The following is a 13,679-nucleotide window of genomic DNA, read 5'->3' on the forward strand; positions in this document are numbered from 1 at the left end:
ATGCTCCACTGATGCATCAGAATTATCACAATGGTCGCTGGTATTGCTCGGCAGAATAACCATTTCTAATAAACAAATCTAAATAGGCAATAGTAGGAACATATTGATAACAAGGAAAGCCAGGGTAGAATAACTCAGTAAATGAGCAAATAAAACACAAAAATAAGTATTGGTATTACAATTTCAGGTCCGATTGCGACAGAAATGAAACAAAGCAGCAAGCGCCATTGACATCAGGTCAGAAAGAAAAGGGAACCTTATTTTGATCATTTCAAGTCTCAGCTAAGCAATGTGGTTCTCGCTGATGCAGCATATAATGTTAACATTCACGACCAAGATAATCACATCCCAGCAACAGTGACAGTACAGCGCTTACAGTACGTGGCTGCTGACACAAAAGACATATTTGAGCGTGTCGCATTTCAATGAACGTGAAATGCCAGATGCCCGTGTACTTATATTGGGTGCACATTAAACAACGCCCAGAGGTCAAAAACACAGCATGCCTCATAATAACAACGTGGTTTTGGCAAACAAAATCCCAGCAGTCATTTTCACATCACGATAACGTAATCAGAACATGCACGAAGTGCAACAAAAGAGATCAGCAGATAAAATCACAATGAAGTGAATAAACGATCAAAATGTAAAGAAACACCAGTGACCGATAGTCCTCAAAAACAATATCACAGTTTCAAGTTAGGTACATTGCTCGAAGCATTGGCAAGGCACACATGGAGATGTCACGGCAGTTCATCAATTCCACTCATGTCGGAGCAGCTCGACTCATCTGAAGAACTTGAGTCTGTGCACAAAGAAATGATGAGACTTTCTGTTTGGCTGTCTATAATGCCATCACGCTCCCATGCCTCATCCTCAAGCATCATTACGTGAGTGCAGTCATGGAGCCAGATCTGTTGGGTCACACTTGGGATTCCTTCCTGCAGCAGCTTCTCGACAGATTCAGTCTTGAAGTCTGTGTTCCTTGAAGCAACATAGCCTTTGACTTAGCTTCATACAAGCTCTATAGGATTTAGCTCGCAGTGGTAAGGAGGCAAGCGCACAACCTCATGCCCGGCAGCACTGGCAAGTTTGTCAACCTGGTAAGCAAGGAAAAGATGCTTATTCTGCTTAACGAGCTACAGCAGTTCACTTTTCAGTTGGTCATCCGAAAAAGGAATATTTTTCTATATCAACCAGGACTGGATTTCCGCTTTTCTGGATGATGAGTTTGGTAGATTCTCAACCTGAGCACTGTGATACGACGCGTTATCCATCACGCTCACACTGCGTGGCTTGATGTTCGGTAGCAGCTGTTCAACAAACCATTTCTGGAAACGCGAAGCATTCATTTCTGTATGGTAATCACAAGCGCCCTTCTTGGCACGAAAAACTAGGGCGGCTCCATCAACAAAGCCTTCTGCACTTCCAACATGTAAAATGATTAGGCGTCCTCCTTTACCGCTGGGCGCACAGAAGCCAGTTGAGAGCCCTTGACGAAATGCATCTTTCCGAGTCAACACGCTGGTGTCTGTCCAAACTCTCCCCTTTGTATGGCCGGCGTTTACCCAGGTCTCATCAAGGTAGTAGATGGTCCTGTAAAATAGAAAGCAGCCTTTTTGTTAACAGCGCACTTTCCCTGGCAACAGCCCCTGTTTAAGGGAAAAAAAGTGCACTGACAAAGCCTGTGTGAATACATATAACATAAATAAGCTGGCAAAACTCTCTGTGAAAGAAAACCTGTATCAGGCTGCCAGAAGCGTAGCCAGAGGGCGGCACGCTAAGCCTGTGCCCCCCCCCCCCCCGAAATTTTCTTTCTTCCACGGAATACAGAGCGGAAAATGACACTCGACCACATAGTCCGACCCGGCCCGCAGCTCAGACGAAAGTGGTGCCCCCCCCCCCCCCCGTAAAAAAATTCTGCCTACGCCCCTGCAGGCTGTATATCAAAGCTGATGCAATCACGTCCCCAATCCCCTATTAAGTGCGCAGCGTGTTGTTCGCTCAATAAAATCTACAATTCAGAGGGCCATCACTAGCTATTCCTTTCTCCAAGCCATTGAGACTCCTTGCTCCTACGCGGAAAAACGGCAGTAAGTCTGCTCAAACGATGCCACGGCAAATGCTGCAATACACAACGCTCACCGCATGCAACGGAATCCTCGGCGAATACTATTATTTACCGCACAAGCGCAAACATGAACAGCGACCATATCTTAATGGGGAATTTCGCTGCGACTTAAGCCAGGATTATGTAAGGCTTTCGATTACTCACGTCAATAGCACACGTTTGGCGATCACAAATGCAAAGCCCACCTATCGTTTTCGCTAACCAGTTGGTCAACACGCATGCTCAGCATTCGCGTCAACGTTTTTGCCAACAATCAGGCGTAGTGAACAGAAAGTTTGCAGAAATAAAAAAAAACGTAAGAACTTACCGTCGCCGCCTCCGCACTTCTCGGATGGTACGGAGGTACTTTCGACGACAAGCAACGATGTCGTCTCTCTCGAGCAACGCGGAATTCCTTAATTGTTCTTTTTCGGAAGGCGAAACCCAAGTCGTTCAGCATTCTTTGGATCGTACGAGTGCTGATGGTCGGCATGTCCATGTCAGGGTCGCTGATCACGTCGTTGCGTAGTTCTCGACCGTAGGTATTTCAGTGCGCATGAAGTAGCTGTGCACTTTGCGCCGCAATGCTGCCAACGCAAACGTGTAATAGCGCAGCAGCCGCGTCTTGCCGGTGATGCGTTTCTCAGTTTGGCCCCAGAAATTCAATTTCTTGCGCTTTGGGGAGGCAAGTGGGGCCCGCAGCGCTTCAGCCCTCGCTCACTCCGGTGAGCTCGGCGACAGTCCGGCACACTGCATTTGCACACCAGTCACGCTGACGGCGCCTCACTCCAGCGATGACATTGCAGATAACTTGCGTGGTCTGGTTTGATAGCCACTTTCTGTCACATTTAGAGTACAGCTTCTTCGGAGAACGAAACGGCGAGTTTGCGGCCGCACACGGTTCAGGCGGCATCGCGGACGCCATGTTTACTGACTCTCTCAGCAGGCGTGAGGAAAACGTGGTGCTGTCCAATAAATAAAAAAGACAGAAACAAACTTGAAGTTTACAATAACATTTTTTCACGAATGGCTTCCCATACTCGTTCTCGTTTTATAATGAAGAAATCTTTATTTATTCGAGCTAGGTAACTTTTCGAATTAGAAAATAAATATAGGTACTATATCCTGGCGCGCACACATGCAGGCACTTTGGCTCTGTAGCTTCCACAGTGGTGCCAAGAAAAGTTGTCGCCGAGCAGGGTTGCCGTTGGGTAGATTCGAAAAGGAGCCAGAATTCAAGCTAAAAGTAGTCAAAGTAGCCACATCTTTTAACCTTATCGCCAAATTTGTAGCCAAATGGCAGAAAAGCGGTATTACGAAAAGAGTTTTTATTATTAAACAATAAATACCATTTTGTGCCAGCAATAAAATAGAATACGAACACAGTTTTTTTCTCCTCATGCTTGGTCTTTCAAGCCATAAGCAAGTTGCAAATAAATGAACAATTACCTGCATACAGTCTATATAGGATAGAGTAATTGCCAGAGATAGAGTAAGATTGGAACATTCCAGCCAACCATTCAGTAGGAATATTAATCGTAAAAGCAGGTCGTGCTTGATGCGACTTCAAGCACGACCAGCTTCAAGAAGTGATATCTGCTCGAAGATGACCGGTCCAGCTTCATTTTGTATCGGATCTCTGGTTTTGTCAAGGTCACACGAGAACTACACGCTGTGCGTCAGCACTAAAAAACTGGCTCGTATAGCGTCGGCACCGATGGCGGGCAGCGTGAACAGCGTGCTAGCCACGCGTATGCCAACATGCGCGCAATTTCGTCAGTTTTGATCTGCCAAAAGGCGTACTTAAATTTCATCTTTAATTTGTAAGTTACATTTCCAATTTCCTAATTTCTATTTAAATTCATAAAACCACCGAATTCTTGGCCGATCCCCCATAATGGGTGTGAGACACTGAACAGGCGAACAAGAACTTCGTCATTCCGCCTCGGCAGGCGCAGCGCGCGTTGCGTTCAGGTGCCTCGATGAGCACCAGACTCATGGCGGGGCTAGGACACGCGCATACACGGGCTAACGCGTCAGAAAAGCTTGGAAACAAAGGGTAGTCGTCAGGCTTGCTCGGTATTTTATCTGCAGATAATGAGAAAAATAGCTACTGAATGCGCTAAAATAGAGTTTCAAAGTAGCCAGAAAGTAGCCATGGCGCCAACCTGAAATTTCGGTCGCCAGACTGGGTCGTAAAGTAGCCAATCTGGCGCAAAGTAGCCACCAACGGCAACCCTGTCGCCGAGTATAGAACAAACTCAGTTTAAAAGCTCCGCCGGAGAGGCGGTCCGCGTGGCGGTCGTGAGAACTAGTGGCGCTGCAGTCACGTCTAGCTCCCGCGGCTGGCGCTTGTTGTGATCGGCGCCGCCGATGTACGAGCGCACGTGGGTTACAGCGTCGTCTGCGCTTTGTTAGCTCGTCATTTTTGCGACTGTTCTTGACCAGGCTTAGCGTCTTGTACGAAGACACGTGCATGATGTACGAAGCGTAACGAGGGCGAACAGATTCACAGTGCGGTATGCCGACTTGCTTTGCGCCGGGCTGTAAGAGCGGCTACCGCAACGACGACTCCGCTTCACGACACTTCTTCGGACCTCCAAAAGACCCTACGCCATTCAAGCTTTGCATCGCGAAGATAGAAAGCTTACTGCGAAATGCAAGGTCTGTGACGTTCATTTTGAGAGTGACGACATTGTAAAGCACTATCGTCGTGTCGTTGCGGGAAAAGAAGTTTTTATCCCACGTGGAAAGTGGGAACTCGCGCCAGGTGCTGTGCCGCGCTTGTTCCTAGCACTTCCACCCCACATTTCAACGCCAAAATGTTCGGGGTTTGGGCGCAAATCCCCCCCCCCCCCAAAACGCACGGCGTCCCGCGAAAGCCCGGTGCCCAATTTGGAGGAGCCGCCTGAAATAGAACAGCAAAACGAAAGGCAGGCGATTACCTATATACGCTACCGAGACTGAGAGTTGCATCACACTGACATTCGATCAGTTGTCAGCTGTCGCTATGCCTTCAAAGTAGAGGATTTTCGAGAGATTTTACGACGAGGTATTCAACAAGATGTGCGGAATATTTTACACTCGCCGGCTCGGGAACGGGCTGCTCAGCGCAAATATTTGACACGGTACACATAGAAAATACGATGACCAGCGCTGTTCCTCGTCTTTTCTATGTGTACAGTGTCAAATTTTTTGCGCTGAGCAGTTTAATAATGGAATACCAACTAGCCCAATCCCACACTTTGCTTCGGGAACGGAGACTTACTTGTGCAAAAGATAATTGTAGTTGAGCAGTTTAACTGCGTAGTGAACGGCTACAGCACGAAACGCAAACGGCTGTCGTACAGTGTAAGAAGTGCTGCGGGCATGCAACATCTGCTCGGTGAAGTTGAAAGACTGAAGTTGAATACTGACGACTCTTCTAGCGACAGAGTACGCGCGATTAACTGCTCGGTGCTCACATCACGGCCGCTCTGTTCGAATTGTTTAAGGCACCGTAGAAAGATGCGACGTAGGAAGATGAGACACCGAAAATACAACTATCCGCTGAAAAAAATGCTCACAGACGAGACGACATCTACTCGATGTAATCGCACACTGAGATTTCATTTACTGAGTTCTCGTAAAATTTTCCGATTTTGGGTCAGTATCCCTTTAACCGTCGTGAAAACGTGTCTTGAAACATTGCAAAGCATTGGTGATGTTTTTTGAGAAAGTTTTTTTCAATAAATTGTAGAAACATGAGTACTGTTTTATTGCGATAGCAATTATATGGACAGTCTCGGCTGAATTTTGCCGTCACCGTCGCCGCCGTCATGCACCGTATATGTATAAGTATGTGTATATATATAAAAGCCCCAAAGAAAAATAATTCAGAAAAATGCTTCCGAAGCGCGGAATCGAACCAGGGACCTCTTGCTCCGCAGCGAGTAGCGCTAACGACTACGCCACGAAACGCAGATCCTCCACGTAGCTAACGGCAAGTGTTATATACACACCCTTTACCGCTGGACGGACTCAGAGACGCTAGGCGCTTATAAGCGTTTCTTCATTACCAGCGAGATGGTGCTAGGAGCGCGACGGGCGGATTTAAAAGTCGTCGGCTCGCTCGCTTCTTATATTTGCGCAGGGAGAACCTTGCCCTTCCGCTGTCTGCTCGCGCGGTTTTCTCGTGCTCAGGGGAAGAGGGATGTTTCACGCTTTCACCGTGATGGCCGCGCTCATGTTGCGGAGCGTACGAAGGTCACTCGAGCTCAAGGGACGCCGCTAAACGAACAAACAGAAGATGAGCGCGAACTATCAAGTGCCACAGCTCGACACTTGAAGCACTCTAGTTTCCTTCGCTGCTTTGGCCGCCTTTGCAACAGGAGCGCTGTTCAAACTGAGAGTATCTATCTTTATAGAACGTTTTTGTATCTCGAGTAAGTACGCTTCTTTGTATACTATAAAGGCTTTTACAAACGTGTTGGGTTGTTCTTGGTCTAGATAAGACGGCAGCGGCTATAATTGTGGTGGTAGTTATAAAAATTACGCTGAAAACCCTCATTCGCTTAGAAACTCCTATGCTTGGAAGTTAAGCGCAATGTAGACAGCTCAAATATTGTCACAGGGTCGTGACGTCGACGAAGGCAGCAGTCAGCAGGTCCGAGATCAAACTCTTTATTTGGCCGAACTTGTGGCCGGGAAACTGAAAGTCAAACTACAACAATACACTGATAGCGGCGAACAGAGCGTCGACCGTCGATCAATTGACAAGCGGTCAAGCGCGTCGGCTTTTATACAGGCGCTATCGAACTTTCCAGCGATATCGCTGGTGGCGGCGTTATCTCTCGACAAAGCTGGAACATTCGCGTGCAGCGCACAATCTTACCAAAACGATCTACTACAATCGCGAAGCTTCTCGAACAGTGCTTCGCGGACAGCGTCGAGCGTTCATAACCGTCTTTGCTGGTCAAACCCGAATACATAAAAAAAAAACAAGAAGTGGGCGTGGTAGTATAGACCGAACATCGATTCTTAGCCAATTAATGAACAACGCACGCGGGCCAATGCATACAGACGACCTTATGCACATCCACCTAAGTATCCACTTAACTAGTACAATAAGAAAGTTGCCGCGCAGTTGCCGCGAGCAACTGCGTGGCGGACCGCAGCGTTATGCCGTGGCAGCAGACGACGCGCCGATAGTGGCGCAAGACGGAACTGCAGCGCCGCTAGTTCTCGCGACCGCCGTTTGGACCACCCTCCTCCGCTGGCGGAGCTCCGGAGCTTTGAAACTGAGTTTGTTCCTTGACAATGGAGCGAAGGCTACGGAGGCGGGGCTTCCGCATATTCGTGTTGCTCCACAAGTAGTGCGGCAGCTTGCGGCTGATTTCGGTTTTGCTCGCTCTCAGTTTAGAAAAACACATACATAAAAAATGCGAACGGGGTGACATTTAGATTGTTCAGTGTACATTTTCGTGTCGTAATACGAGTATATTTTTCTTGGAGAGCTAAAGAGCACGTTTGCGGCCGCACACTGGCCAACTACGTCACGGACGCCATGTTTACTTTGGAAAACGGGCGTGCTGAAAAGGTGGTGCTGTCTAAGAAATGGAAAGAAAAGGAAAGGATTCTTGCAAAGTGAACAATAACTGTATTTTACCTACGACTTCCCGAAACTGTATGAGTCTCATAATAAATAAAGCAGCATTTATTTCAGCAAAGCAAATCAGACAATTATCAGTAAACTAAAGTACTATTTTCTGGCGCGGTAGCAGGCATGCGCTTTGGTTCTGTAGCTTCCACAGTGCTGTCAAGAAAAGTTGTCGCCGAGTATAGTAACGTTGTTGGGGACCGCATTCGAAGAGAAACTGCGGCGTTTCTTGTTGAACCCAGAGCCGTATATAATATACGGCTCCGGTTGAACCATCCGAAGCCGAACGCTACTGCGTTTGCCGTTTGGCGCCCAAGGCAAAGAGACGCGGCAACAACAGTGTTCTTTTGAAGAATGCACGTAGCGTTCGACTGTCGAACATGTGCTCAGATAACAGGGCCCGTCGCCGGGCTTCTGAGAGACTCCCGCGCAGTCGTTTTGCGGTCGTGGGCGCGCTTAATGGTCGCCAAGTCACCTATACTCGGCGACAACTTTTCTTGGCACCACTGTGGAAGCTACAGAGCCAAAGTGCCTGCATGCGTGCGCGCCAGGAAATAGTACCTATATTTATTTTCTAATTCGAAAAGTTACCTAGCTCGAATAAATAAAGATTTCTTCATTATAAAACGAGAACGAGTATGGGAAGCCATTCGTGAAAAAATGTTATTGTAAACTTCAAGTTTGTTTCTGTCTTTTTTATTTATTGGACAGCACCACGTTTTCCTCACGCCTGCTGAGAGAGTCAGTAAACATGGCGTCCGCGATGCCGCCTGAACCGTGTGCGGCCGCAAACTCGCCGTTTCGTTCTCCGAAGAAGCTGTACTCTAAATGTGACAGAAAGTGGCTATCAAACCAGACCACGCAAGTTATCTGCAATGTCATCGCTGGAGTGAGGCGCCGTCAGCGTGGCTGGTGTGCAAATGCAGTGTGCCGGACTGTCGCCGAGCTCACCGGAGTGAGCGAGCGAACAGTTAAGCGTATCAAGGCTGAAGCGCTGCGGGCCCCACTTGCCTCCCCAAAGCGCAAGAAATTGAATTTCTGGGGCCAAACTGAGAAACGCATCACCGGCAAGACGCGGCTGCTGCGCTATTACACGTTTGCGTTGGCAGCATTGCGGCGCAAAGTGCACAGCTACTTCATGCGCACTGAAATACCTACGGTCGAGAAACTACGCAACGACGTGATCAGCGACCCTGACATGGACATGCCTCGTACGCACTCGTACGATCCAAAGAATGCTGAACGACTTGGGGTTCGCCTTCCGAAAAAGAACAAAGAATTCCGCGTTGCTCGAGAGAGACGACATCGTTGCTTGGCGTGGAAAGTACCTCCGAACCATACGAGAAATGCGGAGGCAGCGACGGTAAGTTGTTACGTTCTTTTTATTTCTGCAAACTTTCTGTTCACTACGCCTGATTGTATGAAATTGATCGCCAAAAAGACAGTTGTGTGAGTGCTCCCTCTGTGACCCTCTCCACTAAGGAGATAGAATTTTTGAACGGAAACATGTCGTAGGCTGTGTGCAAAATAATGAGTGTTAGGTTTGTTGTAACTTTATCTCGTGTTGGTGCTGTGCCTAATATTGCTTTCATTGGCTCGATGTGCGCATATAAGTATCAGTTGCAGTTCGGCGCTTCGTCCTGTGTTTTCTTCTGCTGTCCCCGTCTTTGTGCGCTGTAGCCTTTAAGATACATCTTTAACAGTATTCGCGTGTTTTCCCTTTCGTACACCTCGATTTTTTCTTGGTTTCTTCCCTTTGTCTTCGTGACACCCGTTCGACGATTCTGTCGCAGTGGAGTCGGAACTGTCTTGAGCTCCAGTAACAGAACAGCTGGAAATGTCTTGAGGGCTCCCACAACAACATTGCGCGGCCATAATCGGGGCCACAATGGCCCCGCAATGTGGCCATAATCGGCCACATTGCGGGGCCATAATCTAACGGCGGACCCCTGCCACCGATGGCACCGTCATCAAATATGCAATGAAGACAAACGCTCACTTGCACAAATTGTATGTTTTCTTTCCAGGTAGCACAGCAAAATCTACGCAGTTAGCAACAAAGGCACGATGCTAAAAAAAAGCTGCAAGTAGGAGAATTTCCACAAGGTTCGCTCGTATATCCTAGTTCTCCCAAAGCCGTCAACCTTGCGTCACAAATCGGCGGCCATGGCAAAGCCCGAGTGCCCGCTCAATTTATCGTCACTGCTCTCGGCCGTCCTTTTGACTGATAGATATATGAGCGTCTATTCGATGTTGTAACTTTTACTGCCAGAAGTTACGGCATCTAATTGGCATCCTCTCTTTTCTAATACTGCGCAAATCTGTGAGTAACTGTGTTCTTTTCTTACTGTGCCCAGATGAAATACATGGATGCATGAGACGTTTTTTCTTGTTAACAGTTATCACATTAAAAGAAATACAGTCGCAATACTTAAGTTGTACAACCAAAGAACAATTACCCGCACATCTGGGAAGAAAAACTGGGACCTACCCAGACAACACACTACATCCCAGGGACTTCCCAAAAAAGTCCAAACGTCCCACATCCCAACAAGGTGGTTTTTAGGATGTCCTTTAGACATGTGCATAGGGATCATTCCTAAAACATCCCTTGTAGGATCTGATTGGCACTTCAAGTTAGCGGTGAAATAAGCTACCGTGTTGAAAATTGGCGATCCTGAACAATCGGAAACAGCAACTCCGCCGGAGAGCATGGTTGGCGCGCGTGCACAATTGCATATCTACATGCACATGAAAAACAATATATCCGCGTTTTTTGTGAAAGTGTTCGTTTGTTTTTTTTTTGTTTCTTTCTAAATGTCGCGCCGTTATGAGGACGAGGGATCGATTGCTGTCTGCGTGAGCAAGTGTTGCACTTGGTAAAGGCGGTACGGCGCACGTACTCGCGCCACTGTGCCAACTGTGCTGACTGCTCACGCACGCCGTGCTTTTCGTGAAAGATCGGAGAACGGCGGCCGCACCGCACGAGCGGTGGTGTGGTGGTGTCGTATTTATAAAAACACCGACATATAACTTTAGAAGAATTGAATGAAATATTGTTATTTTATTGTTTTCTTTCTTAGGTTTAATACGCAATTGTTCTTTAATTGCGCTTACTGTGAGCCAACACCTGCTCAAATAGTGGAGGATTTGCTGTGAGCACTGCGCAGACATTGCCATCGCCATCATGGCGCCCGGCGTGTTTGGAGTTCGGGCAGATCAGACTCTTCGTTGGCCTCGTTTTTAGGTGTTTTATCCGTGACGTTTCGTCGAAAAATCACAAGCGCGCATGCCGTAGGTGTTTGCCTGGTTGCAAGATCTTGCCGATTTCAACGTTTTCCCAGCTCTTCGGTAAGTACTTGACATGCCTGGATTACTGCAATCAGCACGTTCTTAGCACTTTCTTCTTTGGCTCCCCACCGCGCGCAGGTTGGCGTACGCTGAACTGGACCCTCGCAGCAAGAATGGCACGTGGGAGTAAGTTTTATTTGTGACGCGATCTGGTTTATCTTCCGCACAAACTGTTAAGCTCACAATGCTGATATGTTGTTGTTGTCGGCCACGTGTGTAGATTGACACCGCGATCGTGGAACACATGGCTGATCTGCCTCGAATAACTGCAAGCCGGCGCGTGCGTAGTGCCGTGGAGAACGATCAGAAGTCCTGGACGACAAAGAAAAAAACTTCAAAGGTTTGTTGTACATGTTTTCCACGGCATTTGACATAAACGTAAAAAAAAATTGGAATGGTCAAATGCATGCGTCACGTTTAACCATTTGTAGTGGGCTGTGGACATGAATCAAGCATTGCTGCACACAAGACTGGCTTGCCCTCAGTTTATGCCCAGTACCAAATTTTTTGCTCTCATTATGACACCATTTGTAAGAAAAGCCAGAACTTATGTTCAAAACAGCGCATATTCATGCTATTCTTTTATTAAGTTGCATGCGTGAGTCCTGCTGCTGGCCATCAGTTAGCCGGTTATCAGAAGAAAAGGGCACAGCCCAGTTTTGTGCTGGTATATACCGTATCATTTGTGATTATGATCATGATTTTTGTCTTACTGAAACAAGAAACTGAAAAATGTATGTTGGTGTTTCTGCTACATCTCTATGAAGCAGCAGAACCTGTTGCTCAGTCACTTGGTGCATATTAGCAACTGGCACCTTGTCTGGCTTCCCTATACCTCCGCCTTTTTTCAGTGCATGTTGTTTTCATCCTTTACCAGCAGTCAAGTAGTTTCACACAACCGAAATGACCAACTAGCCCACTCTGTCTGTCAAGTAGGTTTTACTTCCAAACAAATGTAGCACATTTGTGATATGCACTGTTGCTCAATGATATTCTTTTCGCATGTGCTAGCTGTGTACACATATTACATGATCTTTCTTTTTTTCAGCTGGTTCTAGTAGTGGTGCCCCTGGTGTGCACCTTTACCCCAAATGTCTGCACCTTTGCCTACCGGTAATGACATAGAATGTGCTCAGCTTCCTGGACATAGGCATGCAGGTTACGAGACGGAAAACATGCAGCTTAGACTTAATGCTTGTAAAAGCGAAAGTCGTAACCGACATAATTAGAGTAAGCTAAAAGAAGAAATTTCTGCTTATGAGCAAGTAATTATGAAGCAGGTTTTACTCCTCTTAAACTAGCAGACATGCAACAACACAGTTGTGCTATGTTTGTTTTGTGCACCATTTTCATGCATATTTGTGCTTGCGGTGGATATGCATATACATGAAGGATTTGTTTTTGTTTTCCTCAGCTGCCTCTGCGAACCCCGCTCCTGGACAACAGCTGGGAGGCTCTGTGTTTAAACGCGTGCACCTTGGACGTCGTGCTCGTAAATACCAATTCATTTGTCATTCCTGGCATGAATTTCGTTGGTAAAGCAATAGGTAAAATTGTGCATTGTTGTTTACAATCACTTCAGTATGAACCAGGCTTAAAGGAGAAGGGACCGACAACTGGCCAGAACTTGTGATTAGATCCTGTCAGAAATGAAAATACCGCGCTATATGCTGACATATTCCAGCATCCTTTTCGCGCTGTGAGTAGGATTTATATCTCTAAATTGTGTTTAAAAGTGACCAAAAAAGGTATGTTGTGCAACCTATCGCAAGAGCCTTGAAGCTAGATTGCGGAGTTGATCACTTTGCTGTACAAAGTCACGTAGTCTGATACCGTCATGTGTGCCATTATTGGTCCTAAAAATATTAGTATGTATATTACTATCCATCCCCGCTCTATTCCGTGCTGCTTATGAGGTAAAAGGAGTTGCATGGTGAAAAGAAACGGCGCTGCCTTCGCGGTAGCCAGTGGACCATGTCGAGCCGCAGCGCATGCGCGCGAGTACACACACACGCAGTAAACCACCGCGCTCGAACACGAACCGCTGTCACGCTCACTGTTTGCAGCATGTCTTGTCACGTGTGTATACGACTTCATATCCGTCGCAGATAGAAGAATTCGAATTACAAATGTTTCACAGCATTTTCCACATCACCATTCCTTGATCATACACTCTGACTGGTAAGCTTTCTGTCGTGCTAAAGAAAATAGGTACCATAAAAGTTGGTTGTCGGTCCTTTTAACCTCTTAACACACACACAGGACAAATAGTCATGCTATATCCCCGTTGTGCACCATCTTTGTGCGTTTGTGTGTGCAGTATGGACATGTACATTAAGGCTTTGTTTTTGTTCTCAGCTGCCTCTGCGAGCCCTGCTGTTGGACGCCAGCTGGAATGCTCTGCGTTTGAAAGCGTGCGCCCCAGATGTCATGCTCATAAATACAGAGTTCTCATGATTCTAGTGTTGACAAAGCAATAAGTAAAAGCAGGCACTTGTGCATCTGGAATGCGGTTTAACCCTGTCTCAGGAGACATAAGACAATATAGTCATGCTATGTTCCTGTTGTTCACCATTTTCA

The 13,679-nt window shown here is 46.9% G+C and overlaps 1 long non-coding RNA gene across 1 annotated transcript; it reads left to right on the forward strand.

Moving 5' to 3' along the window:
- The first annotated feature begins 11,098 nt into the window (after nucleotides 1-11,098).
- Nucleotides 11,099-13,215, forward strand: LOC125758580 (uncharacterized). Its single transcript, XR_007416239.1, has 3 exons — nucleotides 11,099-11,225; nucleotides 11,320-11,439; nucleotides 12,514-13,215. It is a non-coding gene; the product is annotated as an uncharacterized LOC125758580 (long non-coding RNA).
- Nucleotides 13,216-13,679: the final 464 nt, after the last annotated feature.

This window comes from Rhipicephalus sanguineus, chromosome 5, assembly GCF_013339695.2.
Source record: "Rhipicephalus sanguineus isolate Rsan-2018 chromosome 5, BIME_Rsan_1.4, whole genome shotgun sequence".
Taxonomy (NCBI): domain Eukaryota; kingdom Metazoa; phylum Arthropoda; class Arachnida; order Ixodida; family Ixodidae; genus Rhipicephalus; species Rhipicephalus sanguineus.